This window comes from Amblyomma mixtum, chromosome 4 (assembly GCF_055824585.1).
Source record: "Amblyomma mixtum isolate Tamu chromosome 4, ASM5582458v1, whole genome shotgun sequence".
Taxonomy (NCBI): domain Eukaryota; kingdom Metazoa; phylum Arthropoda; class Arachnida; order Ixodida; family Ixodidae; genus Amblyomma; species Amblyomma mixtum.
Genome location: NC_143015.1, coordinates 100673942 through 100701678, shown reverse-complemented (window position 1 = coordinate 100701678; position 27737 = coordinate 100673942). Strand labels below are relative to the sequence as shown.

General features: G+C 47.9%; 1 protein-coding gene across 5 annotated transcripts in view; it reads left to right on the top strand.

The window, feature by feature from the left end:
- LOC149347599 (uncharacterized) overlaps positions 1 to 27737 on the top strand; it is a 165119-nt gene that overhangs the window by 75284 nt on the left and 62098 nt on the right. For 3 of the 5 annotated variants that reach the window (XM_089587200.1, XM_089587204.1, XM_089587202.1), the window contains 4 exons: positions 4628 to 4792; positions 8019 to 8168; positions 10820 to 10864; positions 11976 to 12109. The exons of 1 other annotated variant lie outside the window; for it this stretch is intronic. The gene's annotated coding sequence lies outside the window, so the exon portion shown is untranslated. Of the gene's footprint in view, positions 1 to 4627; positions 4793 to 8018; positions 8169 to 10819; positions 10865 to 11975; positions 12110 to 27737 lie in introns of those variants that run through there. One more of the 5 variants, XM_089587201.1, reaches the window with a different exon arrangement.

Below are 27737 nucleotides of genomic sequence, written 5' to 3'. Positions count from 1 at the left end.
CTGTCGTCTGATAATTAGGCTTAGTTAAATAAGGTTCCGTTGGCTCATAGGTGCACTCGTGGAACATGCTTCATATGCTAGTTTACTGCTTTCTTTTAGCAATGTTTTTAAGGCGAAAGCCTTTAATGTCTCATCGTTGTAAGCAGCAGTTGTCGACAGAAATGTCACGCTTTTCAATTGGTTGAAACGGTCATGACGTCACAGTGCGCCAATTTCAAACGGGGCCAATTGTACTTTGGCTAGTAACCATGCAACCAATTGAAGGGATCACATAGTGATGCTCCAAGCAAGTGGGACTGAGCTTAGTTAATTACTTAATTACCCAATTAGCCTAATTAACTTTTCTAGTCAGGCCATATAAATAAATAAAACCGAGTAGGAAATTGGTCGAGCTCGGGAATCGAACCCCGGTCTTCGGAGTGCGAGACGAGCATGCTATCCACTCTGCCATGCCAGCACGATGGTTTGGAATGAACAAAGGCGCGTCTAGTGAATACGGTGTCTTCGCTCACTGCCATCCTCCTCCCTTTCCTTCCGGCGAGGTTTAGGTGTCCACCCATATATGTGAGACAGATACATTTCCTTTCCTCAAAAACCAATTTACTGACGAGCGAGGCCGATGACGTTCTATGGACTCCCTGGCGGCATTGCAAGACACTGTCGCGTTCCGCTCTTAGAGGCGAAGCTTTACATCTTGACCACACATCAGTGACCGCACTTTAAGTAAAAAACATGCACCCCCCCCCCTGAATTTTGCCGGGTTTCCACCGAGATATGGGAGACAGTTACTGCGTAATTTTCTTTCCTCAAATACAATTTTCATTTTCTTCATTACGGGCCATCTTTGTCTTTCTTCTTTCACTCCCACTCTCTCCCTTCTCTACAGTACCATGATGGCTTCCGCTCAAATCTCTCTACGCAAGACATTATGCTCCAGCTCTCACGAGAGATACTGTGCCCCTCTACCAGAGCGGGCACAAAGGCTATTCTAGGGCTTGATTTAACTAAAGCATTTGACAGCGTCTCGCACGGAGCTATTCTCACTAACCTCTCCCTATTAAATCCTGGTCACCGTACCTACGAGTATATACGTACTTTCCTCTCTGGTCGTACAGCTGAACTTAGCTTTGGCTCTCTCCTCTCAGACCCTATAAACCTCGGTAGCAATGGTACCCCCAGGGATCCGTTCTCTCCCCATTTCTTTTCAATGTGGCCTTGCTCACGCTACCTTCTAAATTAGACGCTATCCCCCGGCTATCCCATACCTTATACGCAGACGACATTACCCTCTGGGTTTCAACAGGCAACGATGCTGAGGTCGAATCCGCACTTCAACAAGCGGTCGATGTCATTGAGCGCCATGTAGCCGCAGCCGACCTCTCATGCTCCCCTCATAAGTCCGAGCTCCGAGCCATCCTCCCATCTGCATTACTGCTAGTGGTCAGCCCATACGCGAAGTATCCACCATTAGGGTATTGGGGCTCCTCATCCAGAGCAATCGGAAAAACACCGACACTCTAGCTAAACTTACAGCCTCTGTATCGCAGACCATTCGTCTAATTCGTCGCATTGCTAATAAACATAGAGGCATGCGAGAGGCTGACCTCCGACGTCTTGTTCAGGCGTTTGTTATCAGTCGCCTCACATATACCCTCCCTTACCTCTACTTTAGCTGCCAGGAACAGGACCGCGTTGACTGCCTTATTCGACAGGCATACAAGGCGGCTCTTCATCTCCCCCACCGGACCCCTACGTATAAACTACTGGCATTAGGGGTCTACAACACTGTGACGGAGCTCTCGGAAGCTCATCTCACTTCTCAGTACGAGCGTCTCAGTCACACCTCCACGGGACGTCACATACTCGACAAGCTTGGAATACGCTTCGAAACAACCGCACCCGACAGGGTCCAGCTTCCACACCATATCCACAGTAACCTTATCGTTACCCCTCTTCCTAAAAATATGCACCCAGAGTATCATGTCGCTCGCCGCAAGCACAGGGCTAAGTCTCTGCACAAAAAGTATTTAACAGATCGGACAGCAGTCTATGTCGACGCCGCCGAATACCCCGACCGCGAAGCTTTTCCGCTTGCGGTTGTAGACTACTGTGGACGGCCGCTAGTTGCGTGCTCCATTCCCGTCAGATCGCCTGAAGAGGCCGAGGAGGCGGCCATAGCCTTGGCGATGGTCTCCACCTGTGCAGAAACCATCTTCAGCGACTCTAAATCTGCGATTCGTAATATCGCCAAAGGCCGGGTCTCCCCTGTCACCCTCTCTCTCCACTTCTCCACCAAACTTCAACTCCGCCCGATCCAATTGATCTGGGTCCCTGCGCACTCGTCGCATCCAGGGAACGAGACGGCCCACAATTATGCCCGAGGATTCGTCGACCGGGATGTGGTGTCGCCCGTCCTGCGGACGGCGAGAGATCGTATGGTTACATTTCATGACATAACCATGCACTACCGCTTAGGTAGACTTCTATATCCCCCCGCACATAGTTCTCTCACCAAACCCCAAGAAGTTGCGTGGAGGCAACTCCAAACGAACACTTTCCCCAACCCCGCGATATATGCCCGCATATACCCTGGGGTCTACTCCCCTTCCTGTCAACTGTGTGGCCAACATGCCACTCTATCCCACATACTCTGGGCTTGCCCTCGGGACTCCCCCCCTCGAGGCTTGCAGCTCTCGAATCCAGACCAGTGGGAGGCCGCATTGCTCAGTTCCGACTCGGACACACAGATCCGGGTTGTGACAAGAGCCCTAGAAGTCGCCGAACGCCACGGGCTCATGGCCACTTGATGGGGCTGTAACCCCACACCGTCAGCTACATTTGTCGACGAAAATAAAGTTTATCCTCCTCCTCCTCTACGGTGCGGCTGAGGTGTCCACCGAGATGACAGAGAATTACTGCGCCATTTCCTTTCCTCAAAAAGCGTTGCGTTCAAACGGCAAGGCATCGCGCCGAACGGGTGGTGGCGTTCCGTGCACTCCCTGGCAGCGCTACAAAACGCTGTCGCGTTCCACTCCTAAAGGCGAAGCTTAAGCGTCATTGATTAGCCGTTAATTAGTATTCAGGCACTAATCAGTAATTAACCATTAATTAGTGATTTGTCATCACATAGTAATTAGTACTCAATTACATGTGACGCCACCAGTTCCACAGAAGCAGGCAAAGTGGTGCGGAAAACGCTTTCGCCTCTACGCACTTTAGACAGTCAAAGTGCCCCCTGAATTTTTTTTATTCCTGTGGAACAAGGAAAATGAATGATGGATACTTGATTCCGAGCCCCGAAATTGAATTTTCTGCTACAAAAATGTCTACCAGTGATGCCAGGTATTTTAAACAAAGCTGGAATATCTTAGTGCCTTGCATCTTGCTATTTGTTAGCATGCCAAGGCTACTCATAGGGAATCTAATTCGACTGCCCCACTCCGCCAGCTTTCGCATATCTACGGGCGTACCTCTACGTCAATTCTGCAATACTTTGTTTCTGGAACACTTCCATTATTGTTTTTGCGTCTTCCAGTTTGCATTCTTAGCAACTTGTTCAGCCGCACTGTCCCTGAGCCGAATTTTAGGCTTCGAAGGGTTACCCATTTCCTTTGATGAACTAGCCCAAAATCGAGAACACCAGCCTTCGAAACACGCCCCGAAGGAAGCTTTCGATAGAACGATTTTTCTTAATTTCGTAGCTTCCGTGGCTTGCATGGAATCCACATTTGAGGTAAACAAAGCACAGAAACCATACAGGAGGACTGGGCGAGTACACACAGTGAGCGATGATTTCAACAGTGCTGACACGCAGGCTTCTTATCCCATAGAGGGAACGCAAATCATGGACATGCGACAGTATTCGAGAACACATCAATAAATACGTTTGACTCAGTCCTTTTTTTTCTTACCGATACGGAAGGTGCTCTACTGAACAAGTCACGCAACCTGGCTATTTCGGCAGCCTTCTTAATTTCCTTAAACAAACAGCTCGTTATTTCTATCAAGCATTTCATACCATATAAATCTCGATGCACAGTTCTTGAAGAGGCCATCTCAGCGTTAAACTCTTAGATGTCTGCAAAGAGCTCTGTGACATTTATAAAGGCAATTAAATTAGATCTTTCATTCCTCCTTCTACCAGGCTTACGCTAAAAAAAGCTCCTGCGAACACTGCTAATAATTTGTACTTGCAATATCTGTAGCAACCCTTTTGTGTGGTAAATAATAGGCGAAAGCGTATACAGCTCATTCGGTTGAAAAGCCGCCGCCGTTGTGGCTGTCGGCACCATGCGTCGGAAAATAAATTAAGTGGCGTTCAACTACTCTTGAACCTGGCTAGAGAGCAAAAGCTATGGTGTATCGGGCAACTACACGGGGTTTGGCATCGGTAACGTTCAGTGCGTTCTGTTCTGGACGCTGGATAGGCAACGCGTCCACCCTGCCACCGTGGCAGGTGGTAGTTATAGTTGATTGCGAGATAGCGTAGTTGCTCACCCAATGAACGCTAACGCCTGTAGCTGAAATGAAATTGTATGAAATTTAAGAACGAAGAAAAATAAAATTTTTTTCCTGATCTCATCGGCAAATGAGCGACAAAGTGGAAACAATTGTTCTCTTCTTGCAGCCATCATTGCTATGCATTCGGTGCAACGATGTCGATGGAGCCCAGCAAGAGTAACATGTCCGGCATCGGCGCCTACCGGGAAAGTGCAACCGAGGAGACAGGCAGGAAAGCACTGCCGAGCCAACTTCGCGTCCGCGATTCTGGTGCACGCATCGAGCCGAGGCAGTAAGTAGCTGGGGGCCGACTCCAAGCAAAAAATACGCTTGTGCTTCTATTCTGGTAAACAACTTGAACCATTCGACATAGCCGATGTATAGAAGACAGCAGAGGATGATTTGCGCTGTCGCCGACACTGCAAGTGCTTGTTCATGTGTACGACAAGAACGTTACTAGTAATCGGTGGATGACGAATGAAGAGACATGGGAGAGGCATTTGCCCTGCAGTGGGCGTAGTCAGGCTGAAGATAAGCCCGCCTTCATTCCCTGAGGCAATCTGCCCTCTTTCTGTTCCTTAATTCTACATTTATTGGTTTACCTAAAGCCCCTTGATAAAAGAAAGTAGCGACACTCTCCTCCGCGCGGCGCTTTCCTCCTCGTTTCTCCTCACCCGCCGGCTCCCAGCGCTGCACACGGCACGCTTCTTCGTCCAGGCGCCCGTAGCCAATCCTCAGCATCCAAAGCTGGCGCGCGTTTAGAGGGCGGCCGCCTTGAGTTACCAGACCTTCAGAGATGCCAGTAAAACCATTGGTAGTGCTGGAAGTTACTTTGTGGGTATTTTGGTTTCTGTGTGTGCCCCTCTGAAAAGCATGTTCTTCGGCGAAACACATTTTTGCATCGATTTGAAGATTTATAGTGCCATGAAATGAGATGTTGAAGCGCGCGACTGGTAATTAGTGAATGGTGATTTCGCAAATGTATTAGAGAATAAAGGCGGCCAGAGTGGCAAGAGTGCAATCAATTTAACTGACATTGTTAGTACTTCATTTGGAGAAATCGAAGCTTTGAGTAAAATTAATGAATGAAATGCTCAAAATCAAGCCACTGCTTCCTCCGCAAGCCATCCTGCTTTCCTTGCGGGCTCATGAATACGGCGAAACCATCCTCACGTCTATTTCTGCAGTTAAGTGCACATGCGCTCAGCACAGAAAACTGTTGCCAAGGGGCTTTGCAGAAAACGAAGCGTGCTTCATCCGCTGCGTCCAGACAAGACGAAGAATGCCGCGAACGGATAACAAAATTGCAAGCACAGTCACAACCGGCGCGCGCTTCCGTGGGCAACGGCAGGAATCGCCGTGAAGCGAAACCAGGCTGGACGAAAAATGGCGCGCCCAGAAAACAAAATACTAAGCAAAAACACCAACCGCCCGCGTTTCCATGGGCAACGCCAGGGAGACCAATCGGCGTGGAGCGAAACCTGGCTTCCAGCCAACGCCCGCGGCCCGGCAGCGCAGAGGCGAGGAGGAAGCGAGGAGGTCGTGCGGCGGAGGCAAAGTTCTAAGGTTTGCGGTACTTTATATCACCAAGGGGCTTTAGCACTAACAACTGTAAACTGCTCTTCCCTTCCGAAACTGCTGAGCTCTTTTGCACACCAGTTTTCAGACCCACCGTTTTGCACTCCCTCTCAGAGCCACTGATTATGTTTTAGAGTTCACTCCTTGAGTGAATTAGCAAGGAAATGTCAGGGAATCTGACATTACTATATTATTCTCATTAAGGCTTACCCCAAATGTTCCCAATCTGGGCCTCTGAATACTGCCTGTAAACAGTCGGTGAATAGAAATGGCGACATCGTATCCCTGCCTGACACCATTCCTTTTTGGAATTTTTGCCTTACTTTATCGAGGAATATGGTGGTTGTCTATGCGTATGCCTAGTTCCTCTTGACCGCTTTACGGCTACCGCCGCTCTTTACAGTATCTCTGATTCTCCGAATCCAACTTCCTTATATCGGGTACGTTCTGCTTATCGATTAGCTGTGATAGTTACGCCAGTTCTCTTCTTTCTTGGAGGTTACTTTCATGCTTCGATGTCTCTTGTAGAGATCTTTCGCCTCCCGAGAGAGCTTGCCATTATCCTGTCTGAGCATCCGGAGCCGCCGCGGTGGCTCAGTGGTTAGGGCGCTCAGCTGCATATCCGATGGACGTGGGTTCGATCCCGGCCGCGGCGGTTGAATTTTGATGGAGGCCAAATTCTAGATGCTCGTTTATTGTGCGATGTCAGTGCATGTTAAGGAACCCCAGCTGGTCGAAATTTCCGCAGCCCTTCACGACTTCGTCCTTCATAGCCTTAGTATCTTTGGGACATTAAACCCGCATAAGTCATAAGCCATGTATGAGCATCCTTCCGCCTACTTCTACTGCACGAGCCATAATGACAGCCGTGACCTCATCGTTCACTGGTGAAACATTAATGTCCACGGACTGAGTTCTTGAATTCTTGAATTCCTCTAGATTCCTACTTACCGCTAACTCGTTGATGGGCTTCCATCTCTCTAGTTTCTTCCGTACCCGATAGTCTAGGATAATTTAAGAGCTTGTCATCTATTTGTCGCTACAACGCACCTCTCCGAGGACCTCCAAATCCTGCGCGATGCCAGAGGGAGCGGAGAGTATGAAACTTATTTCATTTTTTAGTGTAGCCAGTGGGGCCCTTGCACGTCTTATTTGTACTCTGCTGTTTCCTGTATGAATGTATTCATGATACTTAAAAGCTTTTTCCTCGGCAACTCCGCTAATACCCCACCCTCTGCTATTTGTAGAGCCCATGGCACAGTGCGTCACTGCCTGGTCTCCAGCCTGCTTCTTTCTTTCGTTGGCATTGAAGTGAGCCATCTGTACAGTGCACTGTGTTTTTACACGATAGCGTATACAGCTCGTTCAGTCGAGAAACCGTCGGCGTAGTAGTAGTCGGCACCGCTTGTCGGAAATAATCGAGCGCTGCGTAAAAAATATGGTATCATGGTAATTTGCGGTTCTAGAATGTTGATGGTTAATTGGTGTGTGATAGGAAATGACGAGATAAAGAATTCCTGTAATTGTATAATTAATGAATAAATTAAAAATAAAAAAGTTGGAAAAATGGGGTTTAAAGGTGTCAAAATGCTGTTAGAATGAAAAGCCAACGATTTAGCTTTGTAATTAAGGAACTTTTGTGGGTAAATAGTCAGTTATTGAACCAACAAAAATGTGTTTTGAGAGGTCTCCTAGGGACTTCGAACAATTTGTCGAACGGGCAAGGCGTAGTGCCGAACGGCCGATGGTGTTCCGTGGACTGTCTGGCAGCGCTGCTACAGTCTATCGCGTTCCATTCTTAAGGCGAAGGTTATGGGAGCTCAAATTTTACTCTGCTCATTGCTGATTTCAAGTCTTCATAGATGTCATCACGGCTGAATGTGAGAGCGTAGGCCTGCACCACAATCAGTTTGCACCTCATGATTAATGACCCTAATTAGTGTTACAGGGCAGACCTCACTCTGTTCTTATTCAAACTGCACAACCAGCGACGATGTAGCCACGGCTGCCTCCAGCTTCTGGTGTGCCTTCGTCATGTGGTTGCCAGCACATCGTCGACAATCGGTCTACACGGCGTCAACACACGGCAGGTGAAGGGTGTTGCCGAACTCTTTGTGGTTGCGTTGCTACGCGCGTTTCCGTGTTTGTCTCTGTGTGGTCTTCCGAAATGAACCTTTAATAGCAGTCACAGCGTGCGCTATATCGATGCGCTACACGACGACACCTGGTGGAGTGAAGTGCAATGAAGCTTGCACATGTGGTCCACACGAGCTCTTCGAGGTACACTTACGGAAGAAAGCATACGCTAAAAGGTTTCGTGAAGTCAGTGCAAGTTACACCTCATGAAAAGCGCCTTAAGGTACCTGCAGTCATGGTGGCGTCAAAAAACTTTGTGCAGCTTTCGCGTTACACACACAATGGAAGGTACGGTGACGAGCCCACAGTAAACGGAATCTCTTCTTTTCGACGTCAAAAGTTGCGAAGCCAAAAAAGTGTCACCTAGTTTTACGCTGAGTACATTTTCCTACATTGTAGTTCAGTTCAGCTTGACAGCTGAGATCTCAATGCTGTGGGAGACCTGATTTACTGATGCTTGCTAGGGTTTTCGTTTAGCTCTCTAGAGCGTGACAACCTCTGCTCGAGGAGACCTTTGTAGGAGGCATTCATAATTAGATCTGTCTTCCATAGACCCTAGTATGACCAGCTGGTCCAGTAGGACATCCACTACAAGACCATCTCTCTAGCAGTCACTGGCCTCGTTGGCCTTGTCTTGGAGTCTTCATGGTGCATCGTCGTGTATTCTTTGTAGGAACTTTCTTCATTGCCCTTCCGTTTGTACTTTTCGTACCAGCGGCTGCACGGTCGTGCACTTCCTCTGGACTCTCAGCAGCGCCCGTGGTCATCTCGACCTTGCTCCTGCTCTCGCACGCTGCGCTACTTGTCGACGTGGCCAGACCCGTTGATGAGGGATTCGTTGCCCTGAGAGGCGAGTTCTTAAGATGTTGCACCATCCCGTGGGTGAAGCCGGCGCGTTGACTTCCGGCATCTGAACCAGTGGTGCGCAGGTAAAACCTTTAGGTTAACAAAATATACAGGATAAATTGCAACTATCAGACCACTCTGACGACCTTAGGACAAAGGAAAATGATATTTGGCCACTTGCTGGGGGCATGATTACCTTAGCTGTTTACGCACCACTTTCAATGTCAGTTTCGTCGTGATGTGAAATTGCGCTGGGCTGTCTGAGAAGGTACAACTGCGCGGGCGCAGTTGGCACCTCTGGTTGGGCAAGGCTGTGGATTTACCCGCTTCAAACAACACAGGGTAGTTGCTCTCGTTAGCTCTTTTGATTTGTTTTAAGCTGTTCGCTGTAATTTCGTTACAGCCCTCTACAGCGCTGAAGCATTCGCCATGTCCGCCGAGTCCTTTGATTGAGGCTTGATAGGCTTGTGCTGGCTTTCTGTAGCCGCCGTGGTTGATACGCTCTTGGTTACTTAAGTGTGACTGCTTAGCCTTTGTAGTAGCAATAAACTTCATTGCCCAAATGAGCGCGCGAGAGTCTTCGCCCAAGGAGGGCCGCGTCCTTAGTCCAAGAGGCCATGGCCATTGGCCGTTTGCTGCGCCCTCTCCAACATCATGACAGGACCTCCTGGTCACGGCTGGTCAGCCAGGTCACACAGTCCTCTTCGGAAAGTTATTGCGCAGGTTGCACAATTGCGCGCTTTTTGTTTGGCACCTTGGAGTGCTTTGAGTTGAACTCGTAGCTCATAGGCTACACCATCTTGGTTATGAGCCTGTCTCGCACAAATTTGATTGATCAACCATTTAGCTTTCTCCTGGTGTAACCTTGATTCTTGGTTTTGGTATCTATTCTACTTTAAATTTTTGCGCCTTTTTTAGCTGATATAAAGCTACTTTCTTTACCAGGGTTAACTGGTTAACTTTAGCCATAGTTTATAGATAACCATCAGGGACGTGACTGTGTGCCCTTTACACAGTCCTTGTATCATCGTCACCACTAATCCCCACCTAACCACGGCTCTGGACACTTCACAACGCGAAACTAGCTCGCAATTGTAAGTCATATTGTCAAAAATACCAACTTTAAGATGAAATGTGCAAGCACTTCCCTGGACACACTGCGACCGTCAAACTTCTGAAGCGTGAATGCCGTTGGCTGGGCCCTTGTTTTGTGCTGAACACAGATGATCCTCAGCCTTCACGTAGGTATAGCGATATATAATGATCAGTCTACGGACAATGTGTCGTTGATCTACCACGCGCGTGGTTTGAATTTATTTAGTTGACCCAAATTACAATTAAGCAGGCTGTGTTTATTTTCTCTTGGGTTTACCCTTTTGACCGGTGCAAAGAGAGAGATGGGGGGAGGTGAGTGGGTGATCTCTCTAGGAGCTGTCCCCGACCTTCGAAGTGCTTGCGAATTATAGGAACATAAGACAGAAGATCGTCTGTCTGTTATGACCGGTGCTGTCATGGATTGATCCGGGTGTCATAGAAGTGTGAACTCCCAAGTGGCGTATGTCACATGATTGGTTACATTACTGTGCTTCTAATTTTCCTCGAACGAAGTTTGTCTAACTTGCGAAAAGAAGTGACTCAAAGAACTGTACAAACGTAGATAGGACAGGTGGTACAACACCATTTGAATAATGAACGCAAGCATTCGCTTTTACTTTCTCACCTCTATCACCACTAAACTACATGTTATTGCTCACTGCAGCCAGCTGCTGTCTCCCGTCAGGCTCACCATCTGGCGGCCCAAAGGGTACGTACTTGATAGGGATCAATAATCACCAGTCAATGATTGTCCGGTTTTAGAATTGTTACCAGTTTCTTGCCAGTCTCTAAGCAGTGTGTGATCTCAACCTATTGAAGCTATTCAGTGAAAACTACGCTGCTGTCGTTGCCTCCTTGTATCTATGCGTATGTCAAAGGTGTTCTAAAGAGCGTTCTGGGCAATTCATTTTCGCTTGTATTTTGAGTTTTGGGGGTACCTGTGGATACTTAGTTTAAGCCACAACCACAAATGATGTCCATGAAAATTAAAATAGTGCTGAAACTATTTGCTTTCGAGAGACTCGAACTTTGCACTCTGCGATAGCCATGGAAAATTTTGTAATTAAGAAACACAGTCAACGCAAGTTTTATTATTTTGTTAAGATACGACTAAAGCAATAAATCGATAAAACTACTACCTATTTGCGGTTCAGAGAACATATTACCGATATAACAAGCACGAAGTACGCGGGCTATCTCAACTCGTGTGGTGCGGCAGGGGTTATAAGCGCACAGTTGTGTGCTCCGCCCAAATATAGTCCGCCTAGCGACAGGCAGATTTTGAAGACATCTCTGCGTATTACTCTGCCAACGATAGAGCAGAAAGCCCCCACGCGATTGGCTGAAAGGCGCTCCTATTCCTGCTGTCCGAGGCGATTTAAAAAAATTTAGTGGAGAGTCGTGGCGCATAATCCAATTACCGGCCCGCTGGCCGGAAGGCAAATCGTAAAATCGGGCACACAGTGTGATAATTCGAAGTTTCAGCGAATACACGGATCGTGTACAGCAGGAGCACAGCTAATCGGCCCAATATGGGGAATGTATTGGCAAAGGCTGATTTTTTACAAAGGATCACAGCGGGACCTTCCGTTTCCGATAGTGGGCCGATTACCTGTGCTGCTTCTATATATCGAGTTGCTGCGACAAAAAGACGGAACTCATAATCGTCTTCAGTGCGCCTTCAAGTCTCCCGCGGTGCCTGTGAATATCTCCAGAGGGAAAGCTATTCGAGGGTCGCCATTTTCTTGAGGGCGCGATATCTTCGCAGTGATGAGCAGGTTTTGTGACACTCGGATTAAGCGTTTTTCCTTTATTTTAAGGCAGCACAAGCTTGCAGCCGGCACGGAACATTTGTCACTTGGTTGCGGCCTGCTCTGCTGGGAGTCAGAACCGCCTGTATCTACCGGCAGCCGTCAAAGGACGCGCCGCAGGTGAGACAGAGAGCCAACACCGCTTTGAGGGCGCGACGGTTTCGGACGGTAGACCATCCTTCATCAGGGTAAGGTTCATGAAGGACGGTCCACCGTCAGAAACCGTCGGCAAATAAATGTTTCTCTAAGAAGTGTACTTCAACTCTTTCCTTATGTTATCAGCAGTCGAGCAAGTTTTTTCATCGTATATATATATATATATAGGATGGGGGTTTGTTAAATGCACTGGGACCTCAGGAGCAGGGCGGCAACAGTCCGTGGTCGGCGAAGGCGAGAACACAGCACGCGCAGCGATGGCAATGCCGCCGCTAAACAGAACGGTCCTCTACGTCTTTACGATATATATATATATATATATATATATATATATATATATATATATATATATATATATATATATATATATATATATATATATATATTAAGAACGTAGACGAACATTTGAAACGCTTGAAAGAATTTATTGACGTTTCGACCTGCATTATATATATATATATATATATATATATATATATATATGTAGAAGAAGGGGTCACAACCTTGCAATTATCTTAATTTAATACCGACAGTTTCGGACGGAGGACCGTCCTTCCTCAGGGTATACACAAGAATGAACACAATTTCTCATTTTGTACGCAGCGTGCGCAAAGGGTGAGGTGAAACCACTCTCTCTCCCGTTAGTGGAAAGGGACGCAAAGTCAGTATAAGACGCAAGTGCTCCAGTCCATTTAGGGGGAAGAGGGTGACGGTTGCGAAGGACAGGGAAGGGGAAAAACACATATGTGCACAAAAATATAAAAATAAAGGAAGCAAAAGTAACATTAAAAAATAAAAATAAATATAGGAAGGCAAAGGCGGAGGCTTGGGTAACAAAGCTATAGAAATAGATAGGGAGGGAACTAGTTGCTTCTCAGAAGGAATGTTTCGAGAGAAGCTCCCTTCGGTGTGGGCGGTGAACCCAGCAGAATTGACACAAATAATATTCTAACAAGGAAAGTACAAAGCAAAACCACAAATAAAACAAAAAAAGAAACACAAAAAGAAGAAAGAAACAAGCGCACGCATGCATGTGTACAGTGTATAACATCACAGAACGGACCGCTCCCCAGCGGTGCAGGTGTTTTGGACCGTTGTAACGTGAGTTACGAGTCAGCCACAACATTTAGAGCTGTTTAAGACAAGCCCGTTATCGCCACGGCGGAAGCGCGGCGCCGCGGTCGAGGGAGGCAGGGCGGCCGGCCAGACGCCGTGCGGGAACCCGATCCCGCAGCCGAGTGCCGCGGCGTCCGACCCACAGTAGGCCATTCCCTTCGTGCTTTTCGTCGCGAAGGCATTCGAGTACAGACTGGTTTTTCAAAAGAATGGGCCGAAAGGACGGGTGAGAAGGAACCTAAAGAGTAAATACGTTCAGAAAAAAAAAATTAAGAAAAGTAAGAATGGGGACGTGGGACCCCGCAGAGTGCAGGCTTCATGGAAGAGGAGGGATTCCAGACGTTCAAATTGTTCTAGCTAGTTAGGCTTTTGAGGAAGGTAAAACTGCCCAAGTTTTCATTAATTCCATGTGTTAGTGTCCGAAATTTGTGTATGAAATATGACTCTCTTTGTTCTTTTTGGCGACTTGTTTGGAAACCCGATTGGAGAAGGATGACGTGAATGTTTTCGAATGCATGCTGGGGCAGGCACAGGTGCTTAGAAAAAGGAAGATTTGGCAGCGCGTGAGTATGGGCCTTGTGGTTGTTAAAACGCAACCTGAACGGTGTTTCCGTTTGACCGATGTATTCCATGCCACACACACTGCAGTGTAGCATATACACTACGTTCGCGCTGTCGCAATTCAGGGTTTCCCTAATCATGAAGGTGAAATCGGAGAATGTTCCTTTAGCGATGGTTGTAGTCTGCATATGACTGCAAACCTTGCAACGTGCATTAAGGCACGGTTGACATCCAGGACTCGGGTTGGAGTTGGGCGTTGTTTTGGACTTAACTAAAATGTCCCTCAGGTTCCTACTGCGCCGGTATACTGCTCTTGGTGGTTGTTTAAAAATGAGAGACAAGTGACTGCTTTGCTGGATAATATTAAAATGTTTTGATAGGATACTATTAACACGTGGAATGTTAGATGAATGAGGGAGAATAAGGTTGCTTGGCCTTTCACTATCCCGCGATTGTGGGGAATTTATTATTTTATTCCTGTCTAAACCACGAGCTTTCAGGATAGCGTCATCGACGATGGACGCTGGATATTCCTTAAGTAAAAGATTTGTTTTTAGCTGCTCAGCATGGCGGTCAAAGTCTTCGAGCTCAGAGCAAATCCGTCGGTATCTGTGAGCCTGTGAGTAGGGTATGCCAGTCTTGCAGTGCCGTGGGTGGCTGCTCTTAAAATGTAGGTACTGCTGGCGGTCAGTGGGTTTTTTGTAGAGTTGTCCTAAGCACGCTGCCTTTTTTCTCTATTTGAACGTCCAAAAAGTTTATAAATTTTGTGGAGATGCTGTGGGTGAACGATATGGAAGGATGAAATGCGTTATACCTCGCTATGAATGCCAAGAGGCTGGCTTCGTCGTGCGGCCAAATGAAAAAAATATCGTCCAGGAAACATTTATAAAGGAGTGGTTTCAAGGACTGAGTGTCAAGGAATTCTGTTTCCAGTGCTGCCATGAATAAGTTAGCGTAGGCCGGAGCCATCTTTGTTCCCATCGCCGTGCCGTTGACCTGATTGGTTTGGTTTGGTTTATGGGGTTTAACGTCCCAAAGCGACTGAGGCTATGAGAGACGCCGTAGTGAAGGGCTCCGGAAATTTCGACCACCTGGGGTTCTTTAACGTGCACTGACATCGCACAGTACACGGGCCTGTAGAATTTCTCCTCCAAAGAAATTCCAGCCGCCGCGGCCGGGATCGAACCCGCGTCTTTCGGGTCAGCAGCCGAGCACCATAGCCACTGAGCCACCGCGGCGGCCGTTGACCTGAAGATAGTGTCTTCCCTCAAATTCAGAGTTGTTGTAGTTCAGTACTAAGCCTAGGATTGCAGAGAGAGTTTCCTCATCAAGATGAACGGGGGGATCTGTCCTCAAGTATGCATCCACTGTCGCGCGTATGCCGTCTGGGTGGGGGATATTTGTATATAAAGATGTCACATCCATTGTAACCAAGAAGCTTCGGTTGGGAATTTTGAGGTTAGATATCACTCTGAGAAAGTGATTTGTGTCCTTAATGTAGGCCGGTATAGTTGGTATAATGTCCTTCAAAAGGAAGTCGAGGACGCTAGATATTTTTTCGGTGAGTGTGCCGTTGCTTGACACAATGGGACGGCCCGGACGGTTGGGTTTGTGTATTTTCGGGAGTAGGTAGAACCGTCCAGGGACTGGTCTGACTGGAGTCATTGCTTTAAGAATTTCCCCTGATATCTTTTGATCTTGATGAAGTGATTTTAACTTATTGTTAATTTCGATTTCGAATTGACCTGTGGGTTCACTGGTTAGCTCCGTGTAAAATTGTTCGTTTTCCAATTGCCGGAAACCTTCTGTTATGTATTCGGACTTGTCCATAACAACAGCACCGCCTTTGTCCGCCGGCTTGATGGCAATGTCAGATCGCTGATTTAAAGAGTCGAGGGCCCGCCGTTCCTCGGATGAGAGGTTGTTCGGGACTTTTTTTGATTTTGATTTTGAATATGAGGCGATGATATCCTTTTGAACGGCGGCGATGTACATATCTAGATGTTTATCTCTGTGTTCGTTTGGAGTCCATGATTGGTTTGATGTCCCGGGTATGTTGATTTCACGGTTGCTTTCGCGGTTTCGGAAGTACTCGCGCAGACGTAGATTCCTTACAAAGTTATCCAGATCCTGATATAATTGGAATTCGTTGAATTTTCCCGTTGTCGGGCAGAAAGTTAAACCCTTGGAGAGCAACTTTTCGTTCCGAAGGAGAGAGTGGATGGCTCGATACGTTCACAACGTTGTCAGCCTCGATGGAAGACCGGCTAGTATTAGGTTGCTCAGGGCCTAGCGTGCTTTTAGTAGAAGGCGGAATTGGTGAACGTGGCGCCGGGGTCACACCGTCTCGCCGGAGTTTGCTAAGTTTCTGCATATTTGTGTCTTTTTTTCTTTCGTTCTTCGAATTCTTTTAGCTGAGTTATTTCTCTCGGCGTAAGGTCCGGTTCACGACGTAAGGATTGCTCGACATGCTCGAATTCGAGAGCTTTTCGTTGGCTGTGCCGTATAATTAGGTCCACAAGACGTAATGAACTGTCATGTAGAATCTGTTTCCATTCCGCGTCCTCATCTGCGTTAAGGGTTGTCATCGCCGGGGTAAGCTGCAGTCGCAAACCTTTTGGTATGGCTTCCGATTCTGAATAGCTAGTTAGAGTGGTCGCGTGGGATTCATATCTAATTCGTTTTTCCATAGTTTTCCGGATTTTTAGAAATGACGGTGAGTGAGTTTCTGGGGAGCGGGCCGTACCTGTGGCGGCAGCGAGTCAGTCGCTGCGCTGCGTTGGGTTGTGTCGTGCCGCCTCGGTGCAGGCTTGTCTCGTCATGTAGCGGCGGCGTGGCGGTACGGGGGGTGTCTCGGCCTCTTGGGTTCTCGGACGAGCCAGTGATGGCGCTGTTCTTGCGCCGCTGCCTCCCTGGGTCGTCGCCATCGATTGTCCACGAACGCTCCATCCCGTAGCGGGGGGTCTGGCACCGAGGGCGCGTTTCAGGTGCTCGCACACGATAGCCACGCCCTCGAAGCTCAGATGATGTTCATCGGCCGCGAGCACTCTCCATGGTGGCAACTCTTCAAGTGCGTGATTGATATATACCACGTCCCTGCCAAGCCGCCGTTGGTGACATAGCCTCCGCACCTGTTCCACAAAGACTTTCGCCTGAGCGTTGAACCAGTGGACGAACCTTCTGTTGGCTCCTCGGCGTCGGCGGTTCAGGGCGCGTGGAACAGGAAGACTCAGGCACACTTTCAACGAGGGGTGCTCACGGCCGATTCTCCCCACGATCTCCCTCAGGCCTGACAGAGCGGCAGCGGCGCCCGTGGCCGCGATGTCGGCTGTCCCAACGTGAAAACGTGAAGGATCACTCTACGGATGGTGGCAGGCAGGTACTCCAAGAGTGTCGGAATATCCGCGAACTTGGCTGATCTGTATACCACGAAGCCAGGGGTGTTTTGTTGCGCCGGGTCAAAATACTCGTACACGTGTTTGAAAAGTTCGTCGCCAATTATAGCAGTGGTGATGGGGTTCCGTGGGAGGTGAATAGATAATCGCTCGGTTGTGTGAGCGCTGGCAGCCATTGTAGTAGAAGTAGTTGCAGGAAGTCTTGTCGTTCAATGGGCCAGGAAGACTTGTAGAAGAAGGGGTCACAACCTTGCAATTATCTTAATTTAATACCGACAGTTTCGGACGGAGGACCGTCCTTCCTCAGGGTATACACAAGAATGAACACAATTTCTCATTTTGTACGCAGCGTGCGCAAAGGGTGAGGTGAAACCACTCTCTCTCCCGTTAGTGGAAAGGGACGCAAAGTCAGTATAAGACGCAAGTGCTCCAGTCCATTTAGGGGGAAGAGGGTGACGGTTACGAAGGACAGGGAAGGGGAAAAACACATATGTGCACAAAAATATAAAAATAAAGGAAGCAAAAGTAACATTAAAAAATAAAAATAAATATAGGAAGGCAAAGGCGGAGGCTTGGGTAACAAAGCTATAGAAATAGATAGGGAGGGAACTAGTTGCTTCTCAGAAGGAATGTTTCGAGAGAAGCTCCCTTCGGTGTGGGTGGTGAACCCAGCAGAATTGACACAAACAATATTCTAACAAGGAAAGTACAAAGCAAAACCACAAATAAAACAAAAAAAGAAACACAAAAAGAAGAAAGAAACAAGGGCACGCATGCATGTGTACAGTGTATAACATCACAGAACGGACCGCTCCCCAGCGGTGCAGGTGTTTTGGACCGTTGTAACGTGAGTTACGAGTCAGCCACAACATTTAGAGCTGTTTAAGACAAGCCCGTTATCGCCACGGCGGAAGCGCGGCGCCGCGGTCGAGGGAGGCAGGGCGGCCGGCCAGACGCCGTGCGGGAACCCGATCCCGCAGCCGAGTGCCGCGGCGTCCGACCCACAGTAGGCCATTCCCTTCGTGCTTTTCGTCGCGAAGGCATTCGAGTTCAGACTGGTTTTTCAAAAGAAGGGGCCGAAAGGACGGGTGAGAAGGAACCTAAAGAGTAAATACGTTCAGAAAAAAATAATTAAGAAAAGTAAGAATGGGGACGTGGGACCCCGCAGAGTGCAGGCTTCATGGAAGAGGAGGGATTCCAGACGTTCAAATTGTTCTAGCTAGTTAGGCTTTTGAGGAAGGTAAAACTGCCCAAGTTTTCATTAATTCCATGTGTTAGTGTCCGAAATTTGTGTATGAAATACGACTCTCTTTGTTCTCTTTGGCGACTTGTTTGGAAACCCGATTGGAGAAGGATGACGTGAATGTTTTCGAATGCATGCTGGGGCAGGCACAGGTGCTTAGAAAAAGGAAGATTTGGCAGCGCGTGAGTATGGGCCTTGTGGTTGTTAAAACGCAACCTGAACGGTGTTTCCGTTTGACCGATGTATTCCATGCCACACACACTGCAGTGTAGCATATACACTACGTTCGCGCTGTCGCAATTCAGGGTTTCCCTAATCATGAAGGTGAAATCGGAGAATGTTCCTTTAGCGATGGTTGTAGTCTGCATATGACTGCAAACCTTGCAACGTGCATTAAGGCACGGTTGACATCCAGGACTCGGGTTGGAGTTGGGCGTTGTTTTGGACTTAACTAAAATGTCCCTCAGGTTCCTACTGCGCCGGTATACTGCTCTTGGCGGTTGTTTAAAAATGAGAGACAAGTGACTGCTTTGCTGGATAATATTAAAATGTTTTGATAGGATACTATTAACACGTGGAATGTTAGATGAATGCGGGAGAATAAGGTTGCTTGGCCTTTCACTATCCCGCGATTGTGGGGAATTTATTATTTTATTCCTGTCTAAACCACGAGCTTTCAGGATAGCGTCATCGACGATGGACGCTGGATATTCCTTAAGTAAAAGATTTGTTTTTAGCTGCTCAGCATGGCGGTCAAAGTCTTCGAGCTCAGAGCAAATCCGTCGGTATCTGTGAGCCTGTGAGTAGGGTATGCCAGTCTTGCAGTGCCGTGGGTGGCTGCTCTTAAAATGTAGGTACTGCTGGCGGTCAGTGGGTTTTTTGTAGAGTTGTCCTAAGCACGCTGCCTTTTTTCTCTATTTGAACGTCCAAAAAGTTTATAAATTTTGTGGAGATGCTGTGGGTGAACGATATGGAAGGATGAAATGCGTTATACCTCGCTATGAATGCCAAGAGGCTGGCTTCGTCGTGCGGCCAAATGAAAAAAATATCGTCCAGGAAACATTTATAAAGGAGTGGTTTCAAGGACTGAGTGTCAAGGAATTCTGTTTCCAGTGCTGCCATGAATAAGTTAGCGTAGGCCGGAGCCATCTTTGTTCCCATCGCCGTGCCGTTGACCTGATTGGTTTGGTTTGGTTTATGGGGTTTAACGTCCCAAAGCGACTGAGGCTATGAGAGACGCCGTAGTGAAGGGCTCCGGAAATTTCGACCACCTGGGGTTCTTTAACGTGCACTGACATCGCACAGTACACGGGCCTGTAGAATTTCTCCTCCAAAGAAATTCCAGCCGCCGCGGCCGGGATCGAACCCGCGTCTTTCGGGTCAGCAGCCGAGCACCATAGCCACTGAGCCACCGCGGCGGCCGTTGACCTGAAGATAGTGTCTTCCCTCAAATTCAGAGTTGTTGTAGTTCAGTACTAAGCCTAGGATTGCAGAGAGAGTTTCCTCATCAAGATGAACGGGGGGATCTGTCCTCAAGTATGCATCCACTGTCGCGCGTATGCCGTCTGGGTGGGGGATATTTGTATATAAAGATGTCACATCCATTGTAACCAAGAAGCTTCGGTTGGGAATTTTGAGGTTAGATATCACTCTGAGAAAGTGATTTGTGTCCTTAATGTAGGCCGGTATAGTTGGTATAATGTCCTTCAAAAGGAAGTCGAGGACGCTAGATATTTTTTCGGTGAGTGTGCCGTTGCTTGACACAATGGGACGGCCCGGACGGTTGGGTTTGTGTATTTTCGGGAGTAGGTAGAACCGTCCAGGGACTGGTCTGACTGGAGTCATTGCTTTAAGAATTTCCCCTGATATCTTTTGATCTTGATGAAGTGATTTTAACTTATTGTTAATTTCGATTTCGAATTGACCTGTGGGTTCACTGGTTAGCTCCGTGTAAAATTGTTCGTTTTCCAATTGCCGGAAACCTTCTGTTATGTATTCGGACTTGTCCATAACAACAGCACCGCCTTTGTCCGCCGGCTTGATGGCAATGTCAGATCGCTGATTTAAAGAGTCGAGGGCCCGCCGTTCCTCGGATGAGAGGTTGTTCGGGACTTTTTTTGATTTTGATTTTGAATATGAGGCGATGATATCCTTTTGAACGGCGGCGATGTACATATCTAGATGTTTATCTCTGTGTTCGTTTGGAGTCCATGATTGGTTTGATGTCCCGGGTATGTTGATTTCACGGTTGCTTTCGCGGTTTCGGAAGTACTCGCGCAGACGTAGATTCCTTACAAAGTTATCCAGATCCTGATATAATTGGAATTCGTTGAATTTTCCCGTTGTCGGGCAGAAAGTTAAACCCTTGGAGAGCAACTTTTCGTTCCGAAGGAGAGAGTGGATGGCTCGATACGTTCACAACGTTGTCAGCCTCGATGGAAGACCGGCTAGTATTAGGTTGCTCAGGGCCTAGCGTGCTTTTAGTAGAAGGCGGAATTGGTGAACGTGGCGCCGGGGTCACACCGTCTCGCCGGAGTTTGCTAAGTTTCTGCATATTTGTGTCTTTTTTCTTTCGTTCTTCGAATTCTTTTAGCTGAGTTATTTCTCTCGGCGTAAGGTCCGGTTCACGACGTAAGAATTGCTCGACATGCTCGAATTCGAGAGCTTTTCGTTGGCTGTGCCGTATAATTAGGTCCACAAGACGTAATGAACTGTCATGTAGAATCTGTTTCCATTCCGCGTCCTCATCTGCGTTAAGGGTTGTCATCGCCGGGGTAAGCTGCAGTCGCAAACCTTTTGGTATGGCTTCCGATTCTGAATAGCTAGTTAGAGTGGTCGCGTGGGATTCATATCTAATTCGTTTTTCCATAGTTTTCCGGATTTTTAGAAATGACGGTGAGTGAGTTTCTGGGGAGCGGGCCGTACCTGTGGCGGCAGCGAGTCAGTCGCTGCGCTGCGTTGGGTTGTGTCGTGCCGCCTCGGTGCAGGCTTGTCTCGTCATGTAGCGGCGGCGTGGCGGTACGGGGGGTGTCTCGGCCTCTTGGGTTCTCGGACGAGCCAGTGATGGCGCTGTTCTTGCGCCGCTGCCTCCCTGGGTCGTCGCCATCGATTGTCCACGAACGCTCCATCCCGTAGCGGGGGGTCTGGCACCGAGGGCGCGTTTCAGGTGCTCGCACACGATAGCCACGCCCTCGAAGCTCAGATGATGTTCATCGGCCGCGAGCACTCTCCATGGTGGCAACTCTTCAAGTGCGTGATTGATATATACAACGTCCCTGCCAAGCCGCCGTTGGTGACATAGCCTCCGCACCTGTTCCACAAAGACTTTCGCCTGAGCGTTGAACCAGTGGACGAACCTTCTGTTGGCTCCTCGGCGTCGGCGGTTCAGGGCGCGTGGAACAGGAAGACTCAGGCACACTTTCAACGAGGGGTGCTCACGGCCGATTCTCCCCACGATCTCCCTCAGGCCTGACAGAGCGGCAGCGGCGCCCGTGGCCGCGATGTCGGCTGTCCCAACGTGAAAACGTGAAGGATCACTCTACGGATGGTGGCAGGCAGGTACTCCAAGAGTGTCGGAATATCCGCGAACTTGGCTGATCTGTATACCACGAAGCCAGGGGTGTTTTGTTGCGCCGGGTCAAAATACTCGTACACGTGTTTGAAAAGTTCGTCGCCAATTATAGCAGTGGTGATGGGGTTCCGTGGGAGGTGAATAGATAATCGCTCGGTTGTGTGAGCGCTGGCAGCCATTGTAGTAGAAGTAGTTGCAGGAAGTCTTGTCGTTCAATGGGCCAGGAAGACTTGTAGAAGAAGGGGTCACAACCTTGCAATTATCTTAATTTAATACCGACAGTTTCGGACGGAGGACCGTCCTTCCTCAGGGTATACACAAGAATGAACACAATTTCTCATTTTGTACGCAGCGTGCGCAAAGGGTGAGGTGAAACCACTCTCTCTCCCGTTAGTGGAAAGGGACGCAAAGTCAGTATAAGACGCAAGTGCTCCAGTCCATTTAGGGGGAAGAGGGTGACGGTTGCGAAGGACAGGGAAGGGGAAAAACACATATGTGCACAAAAATATAAAGATAAAGGAAGCAAAAGTAACATTAAAAAATAAAAATAAATATAGGAAGGCAAAGGCGGAGGCTTGGGTAACAAAGCTATAGAAATAGATAGGGAGGGAACTAGTTGCTTCTCAGAAGGAATGTTTCGAGAGAAGCTCCCTTCGGTGTGGGCGGTGAACCCAGCAGAATTGACACAAACAATATTCTAACAAGGAAAGTACAAAGCAAAACCACAAATAAAACAAAAAAAGAAACACAAAAAGAAGAAAGAAACAAGGGCACGCATGCATGTGTACAGTGTATAACATCACAGAACGGACCGCTCCCCAGCGGTGCAGGTGTTTTGGACCGTTGTAACGTGAGTTACGAGTCAGCCACAACATTTAGAGCTGTTTAAGACAAGCCCGTTATCGCCACGGCGGAAGCGCGGCGCCGCGGTCGAGGGAGGCAGGGCGGCCGGCCAGACGCCGTGCGGGAACCCGATCCCGCAGCCGAGTGCCGCGGCGTCCGACCCACAGTAGGCCATTCCCTTCGTGCTTTTCGTCGCGAAGGCATTCGAGTTCAGACTGGTTTTTCAAAAGAAGGGGCCGAAAGGACGGGTGAGAAGGAACCTAAAGAGTAAATACGTTCAGAAAAAAATAATTAAGAAAAGTAAGAATGGGGACGTGGGACCCCGCAGAGTGCAGGCTTCATGGAAGAGGAGGGATTCCAGACGTTCAAATTGTTCTAGCTAGTTAGGCTTTTGAGGAAGGTAAAACTGCCCAAGTTTTCATTAATTCCATGTGTTAGTGTCCGAAATTTGTGTATGAAATACGACTCTCTTTGTTCTCTTTGGCGACTTGTTTGGAAACCCGATTGGAGAAGGATGACGTGAATGTTTTCGAATGCATGCTGGGGCAGGCACAGGTGCTTAGAAAAAGGAAGATTTGGCAGCGCGTGAGTATGGGCCTTGTGGTTGTTAAAACGCAACCTGAACGGTGTTTCCGTTTGACCGATGTATTCCATGCCACACACACTGCAGTGTAGCATATACACTACGTTCGCGCTGTCGCAATTCAGGGTTTCCCTAATCCTGAAGGTGAAATCGGAGAATGTTCCTTTAGCGATGGTTGTAGTCTGCATATGACTGCAAACCTTGCAACGTGGCTTAAGGCACGGTTGACATCCAGGACTCGGGTTGGAGTTGGGCGTTGTTTTGGACTTAACTAAAATGTCCCTCAGGTTCCTACTGCGCCGGTATACTGCTCTTGGTGGTTGTTTAAAAATGAGAGACAAGTGACTGCTTTGCTGGATAATATTAAAATGTTTTGATAGGATACTATTAACACGTGGAATGTTAGATGAATGCGTGAGAATAAGGTTGCTTGGCCTTTCACTATCCCGCGATTGTGGGGAATTTATTGTTTTATTCCTGTCTAAACCACGAGCTTTCAGGATAGCGTCATCGACGATGGACGCTGGATATTCCTTAAGTAAAAGATTTGTTTTTAGCTGCTCAGCATGGCGGTCAAAGTCTTCGAGCTCAGAGCAAATCCGTCGGTATCTGTGAGCCTGTGAGTAGGGTATGCCAGTCTTGCAGTGCCGTGGGTGGCTGCTCTAAAAATGTAGGTACTGCTGGCGGTCAGTGGGTTTTTTGTAGAGAGTTGTCCTAAGCACGCTGCCTTTTTTCTCTATTTGAACGTCCAAAAAGTTTATAAATTTTGTGGAGATGCTGTGGGTGAACGATATGGAAGGATGAAATGCGTTATACCTCGCTATGAATGCCAAGAGGCTGGCTTCGTCGTGCGGCCAAATGAAAAAAATATCGTCCAGGAAACGTTTATAAAGGAGTGGTTTCAAGGACTGAGTGTCAAGGAATTCTGTTTCCAGTGCTGCCATGAATAAGTTAGCGTAGGCCGGAGCCATCTTTGTTCCCATCGCCGTGCCGTTGACCTGAAGATAGTGTCTTCCCTCAAATTGAAAGTTGTTGTAGTTCAGTACTAAGCCTAGGATTGCAGAAAGAGTTTCCTCATCAAGATGAACGGGGGGATCTGTCCTCAAGTATGCATCCACTGTCGCGCGTATGCCGTCTGGGTGGGGGATATTTGTATATAAAGATGTCACATCCATTGTAACCAAGAAGCCTCGGTTGGGAATTTTGAGGTTAGATATCACTCTGAGAAAGTGATTTGTGTCCTTAATGTAGGCCGGGATAGTTGGTATAATGTCCTTCAAAAGGAAGTCGAGGACGCTAGATATTTTTTCGGTGAGTGTGCCGTTGCTTGACACAATGGGACGGCCCGGACGGTTGGGTTTGTGTATTTTCGGCAGTAGATAGAACCGTCCAGGGACTGGTCTGACTGGAGTCATTGCTTTAAGAATTTCCCCGGATATCTTTTGATCTTGATGAAGTGATTTTAACTTATTGTTAATTTCGATTTCGAATTGACCTGTGGGATCACTGGTTAGCTCCGTGTAAAATTGTTCGTTTTCCAATTGCCGGAAACCTTCTGTTATGTATTCGGACTTGTCCATAACAACAGCACCGCCTTTGTCCGCCGGCTTGATGACAATGTCAGATCGCTGATTTAAAGAGTCGAGGGCGCGCCGTTCCTCGGATGAGAGGTGGTTCGGGACGTTTTTTGATTTTGATTTTGAATATGAGGCGATGATATCCTTTTGAACGGCGGCGATGTACATATCTAGATGTTTATCTCTGTGTTCGTTTGGAGTCCATGATTGGTTTGATGTCCCGGGTATGTTGATTTCACGGTTGCTTTCGCGGTTTCGGAAGTACTCGCGCAGACGTAGATTCCTTGCAAAGTTATCCAGATCCTGATATAATTGGAATTCGTTGAATTTTCCCGTTGTCGGGCAGAAAGTTAAACCCTTGGAGAGCAACTTTCGTTCCGAAGGAGAGAGTGGATGGCTCGATACGTTCACAACGTTGTCAGCCTCGATGGAAGACCGGCTAGTATTAGGTTGCTCAGGGCCTAGCGTGCTTTTAGTAGAAGGCGGAATTGGTGAACGTGGCGCCGGGGTCACACCGTCTCGCCGGAGTTTGCTAAATTTCTGCATATTTGTGTCTTTTTTCTTTCGTTCTTCGAATTCTTTTAGCTGAGTTATTTCTCTCGGCGTAAGGTCCGGTTCACGACGTAAGGATTGCTCGACATGCTCGAATTCGAGAGCTTTTCGTTGGCTGTGCCGTATAATTAGGTCCACAAGACGTAATGAACTGTCATGTAGAATCTGTTTCCATTCCGCGTCCTCATCTGCGTTAAGGGTTGTCATCGCCGGGGTAAGCTGCAGTGGCAAACCTCTTGGTATGGCTTCCGATTCTGAATAGCTAGTTAGAGTGGTCGCGTGGGATTCATATCTAATTCGTTTTTCGAGCAGGCTTGTCTCGTCACCCTTAACAAGCCTGCACCGAGGCGGCACGACACAACCCAACGCAGCGCAGCGACTGACTTGCTGCCGCCACAGGTACGGCCCGCTGCCCAGAAACTCACTCACCGTCATTTCTAAAAATCCGGAAAACTATCGAAAAACGAATTAGATATGAATCCCACGCGACCACTCTAACTAGCTATCCAGAATCGGAAGCCATACCAAGAGGTTTGCCACTGCAGCTTACCCCGGCGATGACAACCCTTAACGCAGATGAGGACGCGGAATGGAAACAGATTCTACATGACAGTTCATTACGTCTTGTGGACCTAATTATACGGCACAGCCAACGAAAAGCTCTCGAATTCGAGCATGTCGAGCAATCCTTACGTCGTGAACCGGACCTTACGCCGAGAGAAATAACTCAGCTAAAAGAATTCGAAGAACGAAAGAAAAAAGACACAAATATGCAGAAATTTAGCAAACTCCGGCGAGACGGTGTGACCCCGGCGCCACGTTCACCAATTCCGCCTTCTACTAAAAGCACGCTAGGCCCTGAGCAACCTAATACTAGCCGGTCTTCCATCGAGGCTGACAACGTTGTGAACGTATCGAGCCATCCACTCTCTCCTTCGGAACGAAAGTTGCTCTCCAAGGGTTTAACTTTCTGCCCGACAACGGGAAAATTCAACGAATTCCAATTATATCAGGATCTGGATAACTTTGCAAGGAATCTACGCCTGCGCGAGTACTTCCGAAACCGCGAAAGCAACCGTGAAATCAACATACCCGGGACATCAAACCAATCATGGACTCCAAACGAACACAGAGATAAACATCTAGATATGTACATCGCCGCCGTTCAAAAGGATATCATCGCCTCATATTCAAAATCAAAATCAAAAAACGTCCCGAACAACCTCTCATCCGAGGAACGGCGGGCCCTCGACTCTTTAAATCAGCGATCTGACATTGTCATCAAGCCGGCGGACAAAGGCGGTGCTGTTGTTATGGACAAGTCCGAACACATAACAGAAGGATTCCGGCAATTGGAAAACGAACAATTTTACACGGAGCTAACCAGTGATCCCACAGGTCAATTAGAAATCGAAATTAACAATAAGTTAAAATCACTTCATCAAGATCAAAAGATATCCGGGGAAATTCTTAAAGCAATGACTCCAGTCAGACCAGTCCCTGGACGGTTCTACCTACTCCCGAAAATACACAAACCCAACCGTCCGGGGCGTCCCATTGTGTCAAGCAACGGCACACTCACCGAAAAAATATCTAGCGTCCTCGACTTCCTTTTGAAGGACATTATACCAACTATCCCGGCCTACATTAAGGACACAAATCACTTTCTCAGAGTGATATCTAACCTCAAAATTCCCAACCGAAGCTTCTTGGTTACAATGGATGTGACATCTTTATATACAAATATCCCCCACCCAGAGGGCATACGCGCGACAGTGGATGCATACTTGAGGACAGATCCCCCCGTTCATCTTGATGAGGAAACTCTTTCTGCAATCCTAGGCTTAGTACTGAACTACAACAACTTTGAATTTGAGGGAAGACACTATCTTCAGGTCAACGGCACGGCGATGGGAACAAAGATGGCTCCGGCCTACGCTAACTTATTCATGGCAGCACTGGAAACAGAATTCCTTGACACTCAGTCCTTGAAACCACTCCTTTATAAACGTTTCCTGGACGATATTTTTTTCATTTGGCAGCACGACGAAGCCAGCCTCTTGGCATTCATAGCGAGGTATAACGCATTTCATCCTTCCATATCGTTCACCCACAGCATCTCCACAAAATTTATAAACTTTTTGGACGTTCAAATAGAGAAAAAAGGCAGCGTG